Source organism: Ctenopharyngodon idella, chromosome 13, assembly GCF_019924925.1.
Source record: "Ctenopharyngodon idella isolate HZGC_01 chromosome 13, HZGC01, whole genome shotgun sequence".
NCBI classification, from domain to species: domain Eukaryota; kingdom Metazoa; phylum Chordata; class Actinopteri; order Cypriniformes; family Xenocyprididae; genus Ctenopharyngodon; species Ctenopharyngodon idella.
The window spans coordinates 12100048-12115806 of NC_067232.1; the positions used below are offsets into that span (position 1 = coordinate 12100048).

General features: G+C 35.7%; 1 protein-coding gene across 2 annotated transcripts in view; it reads right to left on the reverse strand.

Annotated features, from left to right (window-relative positions):
- Window positions 1-10689, reverse strand: part of cdhr1a (cadherin-related family member 1a) — a 131961-nt gene extending 121272 nt beyond the window's left edge. Inside the window, exons 1-2 of one of the 2 annotated variants that reach the window (XM_051917865.1) lie at window positions 10548-10689; window positions 8033-8101 (exon numbers count right to left, since the gene is read on the reverse strand). The gene's annotated coding sequence lies outside the window, so the exon portion shown is untranslated. The remainder of the gene's footprint in view (window positions 1-8032; window positions 8102-10547) is intronic. The other variant, XM_051917866.1, reaches the window with a different exon arrangement.
- Window positions 10690-15759: the final 5070 nt, after the last annotated feature.

The following is a 15759-nucleotide window of genomic DNA, read 5'->3' on the forward strand; positions in this document are numbered from 1 at the left end:
CATCATGTTTTTCATCATTTAGGCCTTAGAAATTTGTGTATAAATCAAAACACAGCAGGTTACATTGGGTTAATAATTCATTTTCAATGACATAATTTGGTCACAACCTTAAAAAAATGCCTTTAGGCCTCTATTTAAGAATACAACCTATAAGTTTAATTCTTGTGACCAAACACATAAAAAGAGGAATGAATGCCTCATGCTATTAGCCCAAAAAAAAAAACCTCTGGAGTCACAGCTACAGACCCAACTGCCTTGCATCAAATTTAGCGAAGTAATAATTCATGCTATGCTAAACATTTCTTGTAAAATGTCACTTCGCGTTTGCAATTAATTTCAGAATTAATAAGCTATATATCTAGACTAAGGAATCAAACTAATGAAAGTCTTGATACCCAAACAATGAATCATGGTGCTACCTGGAATGATGGGAAGGTAATTGAAGTAACACACTGCCGAGATGCTTGCACTTTGACCACGTAATGCTTCATTTATGCGTAGAGAGATAACTTGGGTAACAGATAGACATGTTAAGGAAGGAAAACAAACAAACCTGATCAGCCAGACACATGGAAACATACAGTAGCTACACACAAATGTTTAGATGAACGAACACACAAGCACAAGCCAAATGACTTGCATGTGTAGGCTATCGAATTTATATTGCGCCTTCGCTGGGAAATTCTCAAGGGAAAAAAAGCACAGCAACTAAATACCTGACCCCTGTCAAGCTTTGTAAAAAGCCTATGTCCTGTCCTTTGGCACCGGGCTACTGTCAGTCTTTCTCTCTTGCTGATAGCATCAGGGAGCAGGGTGGCCAGACACGCAAGACAGGGAGCAAAAGTTCTAGAGGAGGACGCTGTGTTATATTACCTCCTCTGTCTGGTATCAAGTGTCCTCCATCTGATGTTAGGCATGGCCCTCTGATCAAAAGGCCTCCTGAAGCAAAGGATCACTGTCTAAAGAGAGCTGCTACAGGTAAGAGTCCAGACACAAAACATTGCCATGCCTCTTTGACACTAGTGCTGCTCTGAAATGCAGTTAAGCCCTTGGGAAAATGCATTTTCAGCACTGTCCACATACAACAGATCTTGTGATAAATTGTCTCTGAGAGTCAAAAAATGTGTTTCAGAAACTCGTTTTAAAGAAACAATTCACGCAAAAATAAAAATTATATCATCATTTGACACTGGCTTACTTTCGTCTGTGAAAGACAGAAGGAGAAATTTGTCATTTTTAATTTCTCAAAGTATTATAGTTGTCTCATAAATACAGTCAAACCAAAAATTATTCGGACATTTTTGATATTTTTGATATATTTTTACTAGTGGGTGCAGGACACTATATTTCATTTATGTAAGTGAGGATAGCAAAATAAAGTAAACCGTGACATATTATACCCAAAAATTCTTCATACAGTGGACTACCAGTAAAATTATAAAAATTTGGAACCAAAAATTATTCAGACACTTTGACCTGACCATGTTTTGCTTAAGTGTTTTCTGACATAATTAAGATTATTTTTTTCTGACACAGTTTAACTCTGGGATCTTGTCATATTTTATTACCATTTTTTTTAAACTATAGTGAATAAACTGTGTCTGAATAAAAGGTGAGGGTGTCTGATTAAATTTTGGTTTGACTGTATATAAAATGAGTATAAAAACAGAAAAGATTTTTAAAATAAATTATGTAAAATTATAATTATAGGCAAAAAGAAAAATAACAATAATCAGTGTTTAGTTTGGTAAAATTGGCAATTTTTATAATTCAAGTTACAATGAATGGGTACTGGAACTTCAAAAATAATGCAAAAGCACCATAAAAGTATCATTTATGTATCATAAAAGTACTACTTGTGCACTATATTCTATTCTACATATTAGTCTTATGGAGCCACATAAAAGTTCTACAGTATGTAAAAAAAAAAAAACAAAGACAAAAATTTTATTCATTATTCACTGATAATCTTTCAATCCAGTGAGCTGTTATCATTGGGCCAGATCGTTTGAGCCAGTGAGTTGAACTCCAGAACCGAATCAGTTCAATTTGTGAACAAATCATTCAAACAAGCTTTTTTTAATCAAATTAACTATTACTGATCTAAAAGACCTGACTTAAATGAAGGATTCATTCATGAATCAGTCATCCATACTTTTCACTAAGTAGAACTGAGGGCAGGGGGTATTTCTAGAAAGCAGGTTAAGTGACTCACCTGTGTAAGTTTAGAGTAAGCAGATAACCTCAACTTTTGGTTCCAAAACCTGAGGTAACTTTCAGGGTAAGCAGCTATAGCAACTTATTCTCTGAACATAACCTGCTCTGGAAAGCAATGTTTATTTTACTCTAATTTATTTATTTTATTCTCATCTCACACATTGTGGATCTGTACTCAAAGGATTTTTTTTTTTTTTTTTTTTTGCAATGGGATGTTGTCTATATAATGTATTTACATCTCACCAAATATAGTAGAAAAATGGCTAAACATAAAAAATACACTTATACAGCCATCTTCGCAAGCACAGACACTTTTTTAATTTATAATGAGCATCAGACAAACAATATAATTCTTGTTCACAGTAATAAAAAAAAACTGATTAAGGATTAAAAGATAAGATTAAAAAATGATTGCAAGGCGCACGGTTGAGAATGTCTTTGTGTGGTCACCGTTAACTCTGTGTATCATACTCCATGTTGATTGAACTTACACCACACCATGGTTTTGGAACCTGCATACCTTGAGTAAGCGAGGTTTCGGTTAATCAACCTAGAGTTCAGGGTATATGTGATGGTAAGTTAATCTTGCCCCCATATCAAGTTTTTCAGTGAAAAACAACATAAATGCCAGCATGTTTGTCAATTAGAATCACATGCACAAGATGTATATGCTATTTTCATGTTGCTTTTGGAAAAAAGCAGAAGAAAGCAAGTCATAAAGGTTTGGAGATCATGAATTGGAGTAAATGATGACAGAATTTTCATTTTGAGTGAATTATCCCTTTAAGTCTACACTGTAAACCCAAAAAAGTTGTCAAAACTCAAAAAAAAAAAAATTGAGGCAATCGGTAACATCAAAATTTTTAAGTTAAGAAATTTAAAGTTCAAGTAAGCAGAACTGGCAGATTTTTATTTTGTACTTGTTATTAAATTGAAATATTTGAGTAAACTAACTTTCTATACATTTAACTTAAAATTATCACTTAATCTCAACATAAACATTTTTATTAGTGAAAAATTAGCTATAACAAGCTAATTCAGAAAATTGCTAATTTGCTAGCATGTATTGCACTTGCTGAATGAGTACAGCAATATAAAACATTTAATATACCTGTTCTCAAAGCAAGCCGCATGCGCCACTTGTCAACATGATGATAATTCTCCAAAAACCCACATTACCAGAAACCCTTCTAAATTTGCATAACAAAACATTAATCGCTACTAAATCTCACACTTAACATTAATCTTGCACAAAATAAAACATTATATATCACTTAATTTTAACATTTACTCTCCCTTTCGAGTGCAATGGGCAAAGCATTCTGGGAAATAGAAACAGTTTCAGTTAAACTTTAGTTTGTCTAAATTAAAAGAAATGAGTTCATAAAACTCAAAACAATTAAACAGTTCAGTTTACATGAAATATATCAGTTCTGTGAACTCGAAAGAAAAAGAAAGTGATAAATACTCATAAAAGTGTTAGGGTTTACAGTGTATGTAAACATAGAACAAAAGTACGTATGACAAAAGCTCCAACTAAGTTCTGACTAGTGCCTGCCTTCATGGCGCCAGTGTCCATACATTTGTCCCCGCATGCATTTATCACCCATCTCCAATCATCTGTGGCTCACGGTGGTGCCGTGAACCCAGCATGTAATCGATAGACAGATACACACTCTTCATATGTTATGGTGTGGGGACAATATCTGTGCACTTCCCGTGCCATTTCACAGTTCAGCCTTCCAATTAACCTGCCCATGTTACCACGCCAATCATGGGGGGGTGGCTTTATCGACAAACAGCATACAAAGAATAATGCTGTTAGGATGATGTAGCTCACTGCAGGGGGGCTCCTCTCCGGCTGGCGACAGGGAAGTTTGCTCCAGTCATTTATCAAGTCCTGGCTGGCCACCGAAGGGCTGCCCTGTCCCCTCGGTCCGCTTGCCACTCCTGGGGGAGGGGCAGCGCGCAATATGTGCACTTCAGCGGTGAAGAGAAAGTGCTGATATGCCCAGCGCCGCTAAGTTTGATGGATCTGTTGTTGTCATTTGCCCGTGCGCCGTCCCCCCCGCCACAAAACAAAAGGAATCATTAACTCTTTTGTGCCGCTCAGGAGTTTTATAGGTTCCAGATAATGCAGAAGGAGATGGGCTACAGATGGGGTCGGCTACGGGAGGGGGGGACTTGCGTTCACAGGCAGGCCACACTAAGACTCCGCTCTCAACATGCATGGATGGATCCGCACAGAGAGCTGATTACAGGATGATTTAGTGACTGCTGATATTGCCTCTCTCATCCTCACACCCACACACACAAAAACATACATGTGCATTTCTCTCAAAACTCAGATGTTAACTTACATCCATAGAACTCTTAAAGGAATACCCCAAAAAAGAAAATTCTGTCATTATTTACTCACCATTTCATTCCAAACTCATATGACTTTCTTTTTTCTGTGGAACGCAAAAGAAGATATTTTGAAAAATGTTCATCTGTTTTTGTCCGTACAATGAAAGCCAACAGGGCAGTGTTGCTAGTGTTAACTAACTGTTAACAACTAAAACACTTAAAAAAAAAGTACATTTTGGTAATTGAAATATAGTATAAATATTAAAATAACTTAAAAAAAATAAAGAAAGGTTGCCTTGGCAACTACCTGAAATAAGTTGAAGTACTAAAATTACAAAAAAAAAACCTAATGAACACATTTAAACTTAAAATATAAACATAATACATTGTTTAAAATACCATTAAATACTATAATAGTATATAAATAATACTAAAATAACACTGCAATGGAGTCTAAAACTTTCAAGCTTAAAAAAGGACATCACGGTAGTGAAATTAATTAATTTTACGTCTTCTAAAGTGTCACTTTCACTTCACTTTCACTTTCACTTTCTAATCAAACCAAAATAATGATCAACACACACATTCACAGAATACATCAAATAACACAACAAGAAACGTCAATTATCATCAAAACTCAGTTCTCGCACATCATGTGACCAAACATCATAAGCTTTTATATCTCCATATTTGATGCAGTGTATGTATGCCTGCGTTTATCAATGTTTTCAATGTTTTTGAGTACATTTTTTTAAATATATGGAGTCATATGGATTAATTTTTTTGGAGCTTGAAAGTTTTGGACCCCATTCTCTTTCCCTGAATGGACAAAAACTGCTGAAACATTCTTTAAAATATCATCATAAGGTTGAGTAAATAATGCCAGAATTTTAATTTTTGAGTGAACTATCCCTTTAAACCTTCAAATGGGTGTATCTAACCATAGGATTATGAATAGTAATCCTACACCATTATGAGCGATCCAATGTTGAACCATCAACACTGAGCTACAAACCAGCCCTCACAATGAAGCCCCTTTTGACTTTGTGTGATGGCTGAATGTATTCATTCTGTAAATCCTGGCATGAAGTCTAGTGGACTGCTGGGCTCTCTATTGCAATCTAATTGTGAGCACGCCTCCTTTTCTGCAGTAAACATAAGTGTAATTCTCCACTCCCTATGGGAGACTGCAGGAAGATGGGTAGCACACAGCACCCACTCTGTGCCGGGCATTTTAAAAACATGCAAAGTAATTCACGGCGGCATTCCGAATATGCGAGCTCATTAACAGATGTAATGCAGTCAAGAGTTAAGACAGTGTTTCGGCAGAGACTATATGGTTTGTAGAGCTGCCGTGGAATAAAAACAAAATTACACAAATGAGCCGGGCCCAGCAATGTGAAAAACATACAAAATACATCAATGTAAATTCAATTTATGCAAATCGAACAAATAGAGCAAAACTGAATAATAATCTACTGTACTGAGCATGAGTCTAACTAAATTATTCAAAAACAAGAAAATAATTTGCCTGTTAGGGTAAGAGGATTAAAAAAGCAATATCTGATAATACAGACCAATAATAAAAGCATCATCATCCTCATTCAAGCCGTTCTTTAAATTATTCCTGGTAATTAGTTTAACCCGCCACAAAATCAGACGCCTGGCGACATTTTGTGGTGTTTCATTCTAATTATTTATTCTTCACACAAGTCTCAAAAACAAGTTATCCTGCCTCTAGGAAGGAGATAAACTCAAACGATAGATCAATCCATTCATTTTACAATGTCAAGTCGTAACAGCCCGAGACAACATACAAATTGAGATCATAGCGAAGGGCTACTACTGCAGCCAAGTGTGGACTGCTGGGTTCCAGAGGTGATTGAGAGCGTGTTTGAATGCTCAGGGCCAAACTCAAACAGCACTGTTACACTGACAAGGTCAATTCAGTGGAAGAATTCCCTCACCTCCCCCTTCTTCATACAGCTGTGCTCTTCTGGTCGCTTTGGCCAATGGCGACTTCAATATTGATTATTGTTAAGAAAACTGCTACTCAAGGAATACAATCATAAAGATAAATGATATTGTGCTCAATGTCGAGCGCAAAGACTTTGTGGGGAAAAAACGATGTCTAAAAACCATGAAAAAGAAACACTGAAGCAGCGAGACTTCCTGAATCACACAAGATTATTGTAAAATTTGCAGGCCAAACTGTGTACGTGTATCCCCGTATGCAGAAGTAGGCTAAATTGCATAGGTGCTTATCACATCCCATCAGCTAACCAAACATGACTCTGCCCTTGTTTGTGAATTTCCATTTTCAAACCAAACCTACACAATAAAAATCCTCACTCATCCATAAACCTAATCTTTCCTTTCCTTATTGCATTTTAATGAAACTGTGGTGCTTCTAAGCCTTTAATTCTTTTCATTTGTTATGTTTGGACAACTCATTAGCTGTCATTTGTTATCATTAGCCTGAAGTTTTAAGCCTTTCTCACCCCAGAAAGTAATGCAGTTTTCTTATACTGAGAAGCATAGCTTCTCTATTCTGTAAGTTGACAAATCTAGAGCGTCTGTAAAGCAAGAAATAGAGAACACACAGCATAAAAATGTTTAATTTAGTGCAATGCCATCAGTTTCTCCAACATCTGTGTTTTAAAACTTGATATTCATAATAACTTCTAAAAGTTCACTCAAAAGCATAACCTTGCAAGACATTTGCTTGATCATAACTAGGGTCATCCTGTACCCAAAAAGATAGTACTCCGTCCACACCTCCAGTTTTAAGGTAAGTGGTGTGCCTGATTCATTGTGTCCGACAAGAGACGTGATTGATAGTTTCCTTAATCTATTCACTGTGGTAATCGAGCCCCTGTGTGTAACCTTGCATAAAAATGCAAATGAACACAAGAGAAACTGCATAAAATATGGTGGGCTGACCAATGCAAAGATCCTTGGGGTTGAGGGTGTGCATATATATGTATATATATATGTATGTACATATATATATATATATATACATATATATATATACATATATATATATATATATATATATATATATATATATATATATATATATATATATACATACATACATACATATATATATATATATATATATATATATATACATATATATATATATATACATATATATATATATATATATATATATATATATACATACATATACATATATATATATATATATATACATATACATATATATATATATATATATATATATATATACATATACATATATATATATATATATATATATATATATATATATATATATATATATATATATACATATATAGGTCTGGAGTACATTGCAATGAATGGTGGGGCCATTTAGGGGTCCAATGAATTTAAGTGATTTAAGTTCTTAAAATCTATTTTAATAATTTTGTGGAGTAAATTTGTGCTAAGCCATTAAGTTATTTGCAAGTCTTACCCAAAGCTGAGAAGTCAAGTCTGTCCAGTGATCACTCCTAGATTAGAGCTATGTAACCGGATGCAAGTTCTATACAAAAAAAATGGACAAAAATATAAAAGAAAGCATTCACTATTAAAAGTTTCCATTACTATTTAAAGGAGGAAAATTGGATGGATTACAGTAGTCAGAAAAGGTGCCAAATTTACGGTCATTCCCTCATCAGCTGTATTTGAAACTGTACGCAAAAGTGATAGTTGAAAGGAACAGTGTATAACAACATAAACAATGTTATACAACATACGAGTTAATTCATGTCAAAACTGCTAACCAATTTACTGTCACACTTAGCATATTGCATTTCAAACATTCAAATAAGATTACTAATTCATTGATTTAGTAAACTAGAAATAAAACAAGAAAATAATCACACTCATCCTCATAATTGAAGAGGTATTTGTCATGTTCCTTTTTGGCAAATGTAATTGTTATCACTAATTCAAGGGATGTTGTTAAAACTAATTCAGAGAAAGATGCAGTAGTGTTGCCTAGTTGAATCTTTTTTTTATTTTGTTAATATTACACAAAGTACAGTGACAAACAATCAAAACATTAATGGAAATGGAAATGTATACATTACGAGGGAGAAAAAAGTTCTACAAATTTACACTGCTAAAGTAAACTAAGATAAACTGCTCTGTCATCTTGTGCGTGGACAGTTGAATTCAACACTCTTGCTATGTAATCGCTAAATAAAAGACTATCAGTTTACTTTGTGGAAGCAGTCATCGTAAAGGGTTAGTTCACCCAAAAATGTAAATGATGTCATTATTTACTCACCCTCATGTCGTTCTAAATTATTAAGACTTTTGTTCATCTTCAGAACACAAATGAAGATATTTTAATGAAATCTGAGAGATTTCTGTCCCTCCATTGACAGTCCACGCAACTACCACTTTGACACTTCAAGAAGTTCATAAAGAGATCGTAAAACTAATCCATATGAATCGCGTGGTTTAGTCCAAATTTTCTGAAGAGACTCAAATCATTTTATATGATAAACAGATTGAATTTAGGCTTTTATTTTATTTTTCACATAAAATACATAAACATAAACAGAAGCTCAGCCGTACTTGCATTGATGCACAAGTCGAGAACAAACCTCATTGGTACTTGCAGAAGCTCAAACACACGAGAATGAACCTCAATGGTTCTCACATGTCAAGCAAACATGCTTAAGCTTCCATTTACCACAACTGATGTGTGCGTTGATGAACGTTTATGTAAATAAAAGCCTAAATTAAATCTGTTCATCATATAAAATGATCGTGTCTCTTTAGAAAATTTGGACTAAAACGCTCAATTCATATGGATTAGTTTTACTATGAACTTTTTGAAGCGTCAATGTGGTAGTTGCGTGGACTGTCAATGGAGGGACAGAAAGATCTCATATTTCATTAAAAATATCTTCATTTGTGTTTCAAAGATGAACGAAAGTCTTACGGGTGTGGAACGACATGAGGGTGAGTAATTAATAACAGAATTTTCATTTTTGGGTGAACTAACCCTTTAATGAAAAGCTGGTTAATATCCTTTCTGTAGTTCTCCACAAGACTACACTGGTTTTAAAAATGGGTAAAAGTATGTACATATTTAGCATATTTCTAAAAGTTTATATGATTGAGCGCGTCTGGATTGCTGAGGCATTTTGCTCATTAGGATTTTTTTCCCTAACCGCATAAATAAAGTTGATTAATTAGCAAGTCAAAATTACAGAGGATGATCAATGTAGAATACATCACTGTCACAGGAGTCACTGAATTTTTCATTTACAACGCAAGCATTCTAATTGCTGTGCTAGTAACTTCATAACATTTCCAGCCAGACTATAAAGGCATAGTTTAGTGTGTCGATCAGCTTTGCCTTGTCATGTCAATTCTCTAAGAATTCTCCTGTTCAAGGTTTGTGTTATGTGATTAGACCAAAAGCAATTCCTCAAAAAAGTTCCTTGACTTTTAATCCATACAGCTAACAGATCACTATTGCACTCTTGCGTTAATTGACCAAGTTGACTTGGAAAGTCAGGCATTACACTCAATGACACTAGGTTATTTCAAAGGCTGACAGTAAGTTATACTAATTTTAAAAGGGTCTAGAACAGGTATATGTTCATTAGTGGTAATGAAAAGATTCTAAAGATCACCATTTACTGTAACCACAAATCTATAAATTAACTCTACATTTCAGTTTCTTTTTAGGACAAAAAGGGAAATGTATGTACATAGGCTTATGTCACTGATTTCTCTTTCTTCTTAAAGTGGCTTTACTTGCCATCTGGGCTCCATTAGCAGCTCCCGTGGGAACAGTAATGAAAGACAGTAATCACTCATAAGCAATTTACTTTCTGAATGTTTGTACTCGCAGGAAACAATATGTCGCGAAGTTTAAAACTAATGAGTGAGATGCTCAGAGACTGACGTTCCCTGTAGACACATTAAACAATGATCACAATAATAGAAGAAGATAATTTACTCACTTGATTTTGACTCCTAAATGTCAAGTTGTTGTTGTTGTTCTGCCTGCAACACGTGTTCCACATGCAACCGATCGACTCAGTTTAAAAAAGAACGTCAATCGATGTAACGTTTAGATACACTGTATTTGTGTATCACGTAAACATACGTAAACGAAAAAGACTTCATTTTGACTTGAAGCATATTCCGTAGTCCAAGTGGGAAAATTATTTATATTTTTAGGAGATACCATATTAATGTATTATGATTTTAAACAGTACAGTAACTATAAATTTTGATGATTTTCTTTTTAGGATTACCAAATATTACATCTTTTCAACAGTTTCTCGTTAAGCTACTATGGTGAATCTGTTTCTTAGAAATGCAGTCGATCTCAACGTGATATATATATATATCTCGACTGAATTTCTAAGAAACACTCAAATATATATTTCTGTATTTCATATATATATATATATGAAATACAGAAATATATATATGAATGTTTTCTGAAGGATCATGTGACACTGAAGACTGAAGTAATGCTGAATAAATTAAAGCTTGAATAAATTACATTTAAAAAAATATAAAAATAGTTAGTAAAACCGTTTTTACATTTTAATAATATTTCACAATATTACTGTTTTTCTTTCAAAAAAAAAATAAAATAAATAAATCGCACTGACCCCGAACTTTTGAACAATAAATCGCAAAAAAATAAACGCAAAACAGAAAGTTTGCAATGACCCATCAAAAACTTTACAAAGATTTAGATTGATATCTTATAAATGTGATCTCATAAAAATTTTACTCATAAAGGTGTGTAGGGTATGAAGATGTGGGGGAGGACCTACGTGTACGTGTGTGTGTGTGTGTGTGTGTGTGTGTGTGTGTTGTGGAGGTAAAGTGGTCTGTGGCAGCTCACTGTGACCAGTTCCTAGTGGTCAGTGGTCCAAATCCAAGAGACTAGATTGAATTTATTGCTACTGGGCTAAAGGTAACAAATACATGCAATATAAAGAGGTAGATGGTGCTATTATTCCTAGATGGATTTTGAGCCCATCTCAAAAAGCAATCAAATGGAATAGATTGATACTGTGAGCAATATCATTATATCATCATATTTTAAGTGAACATCAGCACCGTACTGGAATACGACTGGGTGCACTTTAAATCTGTGGAAAAAAGTATGATGTAAAGAGTTAAGGCCTACGAGTGATTCATTTCAGACATAAGTTAGCCCAGTGTACTGCACCTTTAGCAGTGTTATCCGTGCCTAGGTCTTTGCATGATTAGAACATGTCCATGCATTAATGTACTTCACCTATTTGATGTTCTGCATGTGCATGTGAAAATATCTTCATCAGCCAAGGCAGTCAATAGGGATGTTGGGATGCCACGAAGGCCAGAAGAAAGGTTACAGGAGGTCATGTAGAACGACTTTCTGTGACAGCGGCCTCAGATCCCCCTCCTCTCTAGACACGGCCACGCTAAACAATAGCCAGCGAGGAAATTAAAAACAAACAAAGTCCCCGTGGCAACTCCAGTGTCACCACAGCAGATCCTCTCATCACCACGGATACTGAAACATCAAAGGAGCAGCAGTGTGGTTAAAGAAGATGACCTCACACTCAGACATCAACAAAGGCTTGTTATACAGTTACAATGGACCACAGGAGCACTATGAATTTTAATGTGTTGAATGTGTAGTAAAGGTGGACTGAAAAGATGTAATTAATTAAGTAAATATATGAATACATAAGGAATAAGCAACTTACAAAAATAGACTGTGTACACATCTTTCACTAATTAAAATAAATGAGTAAATAAATAAATGCAAATTTTAGATGTTAATATATTTCTAAGAATTTTAATGCACTAAATGTGTTGTAAAGGTAAAAAATAAACAATACTGCAAGTTCTGGGAATCAATAAGATTTATGAAAATAACATTTATGTGTTTATATAAGAATTTTAACATGTAGAAAAATGTAAAGATGGTTGGGAAACACATTATTAATAGAGTAAATGAATACATAAAATAGATTGCACAGTTCAAAGCAACATTTCGAGAAATAAGCAAGATCTAGACTTATGGACATAGACATTATAAATTTTATAATAAATCTCTATAATAAATATACTTATCTTAAATCTCTATAATAAAAGATAAATGTAAAAAAAAAAAAAAAAAAAAGCAAATATTTAAATATTTATAGGTGTTAATAGATTTATAATGTTCATTTGTCTATGGCCTGGAGGCATGAATCAGTGACATTTCAAATAACTGTTGTTATAGGCGTAATCTCCAAGGGAAAATGGTGCAAAAGCAGAGAGAAGATTTAAGTAAATGACTGTGTCAGCCTCTATTTATTTGTGACATGACTGCCGGAGGCAGAGCCCGAGGGTAACCATTAGGACTTGGACCATAAAGGAGTCAAATGCAGAGCTATTGCTGAAAAGTTAGCATGTAATGCAGCAACTTATCAGCAAAGTGTTCCCTGTGGAGAAATAGAGAGAAAGAGGGAGAGAGAGGGAGGCATTATGGGAAATGAATGCCATGCACTAGCACCTTAGGCCAAATGCATCCACTCTATTAGAGTTATTATCCAAAGCCAAGAGGATCATTCAGAAATGGTCGGTCAGTGTCCCCGCAAGACAAATAATTTGAACCATAATAGGCTATAGATTATAACTTTAAATTTGAAGTATTAAACATCTGCATAAAATAATGAAGTCACTATTTATACCCCCAGAGTTCATATCGGTCTGAGAGGATGCTCAATACAATTTATTGCCGCAATTTAATTATAACAACGTTGCGCTTATGATAATTACATTTATTTACAAGAACATGCAGAGCACGGCGTTTCCTTCGGAAAATAATTTGTGTTCCATATATTTATATCTATTAAAATTTTGTGTATTTTACCATGACACCACGGGGAGATGTAAGTGAAGATGAAACGCGAGCCTGAATTAATTAAATGACACTAATGCGGCACGGAATAGAGGACGCGGGGTCGAAACAGTTTGTAAGGTCTGCTAGACAACTGGCGCAAGTCCCTGCGGGGAGGAGATTATGATGGGTTCGGTGTCACTCAAACTGGGGGAACACAATAACTTCTCTAAACAGAGGAGAATGCAGCCTGAGGCAGGACAGCCTCTGCCAGTGCTTCTTCCTCAGAGGGGACCGCAGCAACCCTGGCCCTCACAAAGAATGCCTGTAATCTGCAGGTTGGCTGGGGGTGATGCCGGGCCCAGGCTCTGCTCTGCAGCAGGCCTGCCACTATTGTCGGCGAGCCTCAAAGATGCAGGCTGGGAGGGATTTCGGGGGAAAGGGGAAGATGTCGGGGGGGACCTTGTGAAAGCATTGTCTGGGCGTTACAATTGCACTTTTTCTAATCCTTTGTGTTCTCCTGTTGACAGTGGATATTAAGTAAGCAGTCGGACATGGAAAGGATATGACTCCCTCTTCTGTCTTGAGGCCAAGAGAGGAAGAAGGCCGCCCGGTTTACTCACTGCAGATAGAGTGAGGGCGCAAAAAGGCGTTTGAGAGATTATGCTAAAAAAAAAAAAAAAAAAAAAAAGAGAGAGAGACCGGGTGAAAGGGGTGGAGCAGAGACCCAAACAAAGACTGAAGAGAAATCTATGGTTGGCATGTAAATGAGTGAGCGAGAAAGATACTACACTCGAAACAAGAGAAAGAAAGAGCTGAGAGTTTTTCCATCATGGCAGACACTTTTTCTAGCTCCTCAAACAGATGCTGAGGCAGATGGTAGCGAATTAACAGAAAATGAGAGAAGAAGAAATGAGAAAGCTCATGACTGGTCCAGGGAGGCAAAACATTAAAAAATAAAGATTAAAGTGTGTGAGTGTCTGTGCTTCAGAGAGCGAGTCAGTGAATACAGTAGGTGATCATGCCCATATTTGTGTGTGTGTGTGTGTGTGAGAACAGAGCAGGAGGTGGGCTTGTCCTGTTAAAACAGCAGCTCAGCTGGGGAAGAAAAGAGAATGGGTAGAAGAGCAGTGCTCGGAGCTACAGTGTGCAATAATAATCAGAGGCATGAAATTACAAGGGTGATATTTGTGGGACCCCAGGGTGTGGTGTACGGACTCTCCTGGAGCTCACCTGGGTCTCTCATCACATACTCCATACTGGCCCGCCGTCATTAATAATCAGAGGAGCAAAGCATCCACGCTGCAAGAACTCTGCCCGTATTTACATCAGCGACCTGTTTTTTTTTTTTTTTGCCAGCAATGTTGCTGTCACAGGTGGAGAGAATGCGCATGTTGGGCAAGTGGTGCTTTTAGTAGGCCAATACTGGCAAACCCTCGAACACGAGTCGTGAGCTCATATGACAGTAGGAGGTATATGATATTTATTTTTTAATCAACATTTATAAGGCATGGACCGATAGAACCAGCAGCGAAGCATGAAAATCAATCATCAACTAGCTCCATTAAAGTTTTATCAGAGACTAGCACTTATCACCTGTTCCAGTGTGTTTTTACTCTAAAAGATTGAAGAGAATTGAAAAGTCACAAACATAAAAATTTGGTATACTAGTACTTTAATTAACATTTTAATTCTATACAGTACATACTCAAACATACTGATAATACTCCACTTCACAGTAAAGCTGAAGTGTGTAATTACTGTGCCAGCACCAAAATTAATTACACAAAAAGAATTGTTTTCAAACACACCTCTCATCTGCCATTGGTCAAACAAACCAAAAGCCCCACCCCAAACTCTCACCATTGGATGAGCCACTATTGCTACTGTATGTCAGTCTGGTTGGGAATTTTAAACAAACAAACAAACAAACAAACAAACAAACAATGTTTTGTTATCAGCACTTTAGAGAGGAATTTACTTATAGCTTCGTATTCTGCATGTTAAACTGGGAAAGTATTTTATTATTTAAAATAAATTACACGCCTTTAAAATATTACCTGCATGGACAACTTGAAAGAGAAGCACTTAGACTGCAGCTCTATCGACATTCATATGAAATTGCCCTTCAGTCAATGGTTCCTTTCTCAACAAGGACCTCCATCTTTCCATCTCTCTGGTGAAAGTTACAGAGCAGGGTGTTGTCAGGGTAAAACTGATAATAACAGGCAGAGAGTGCTCTCCTCCTGCTCAGGACAACCCCATATTTTCACCCCTAAATGGCCTAATGACAGAGTGAAAGGGGCACTGTCGGCTCTGCTCTGACAATGTGCTGA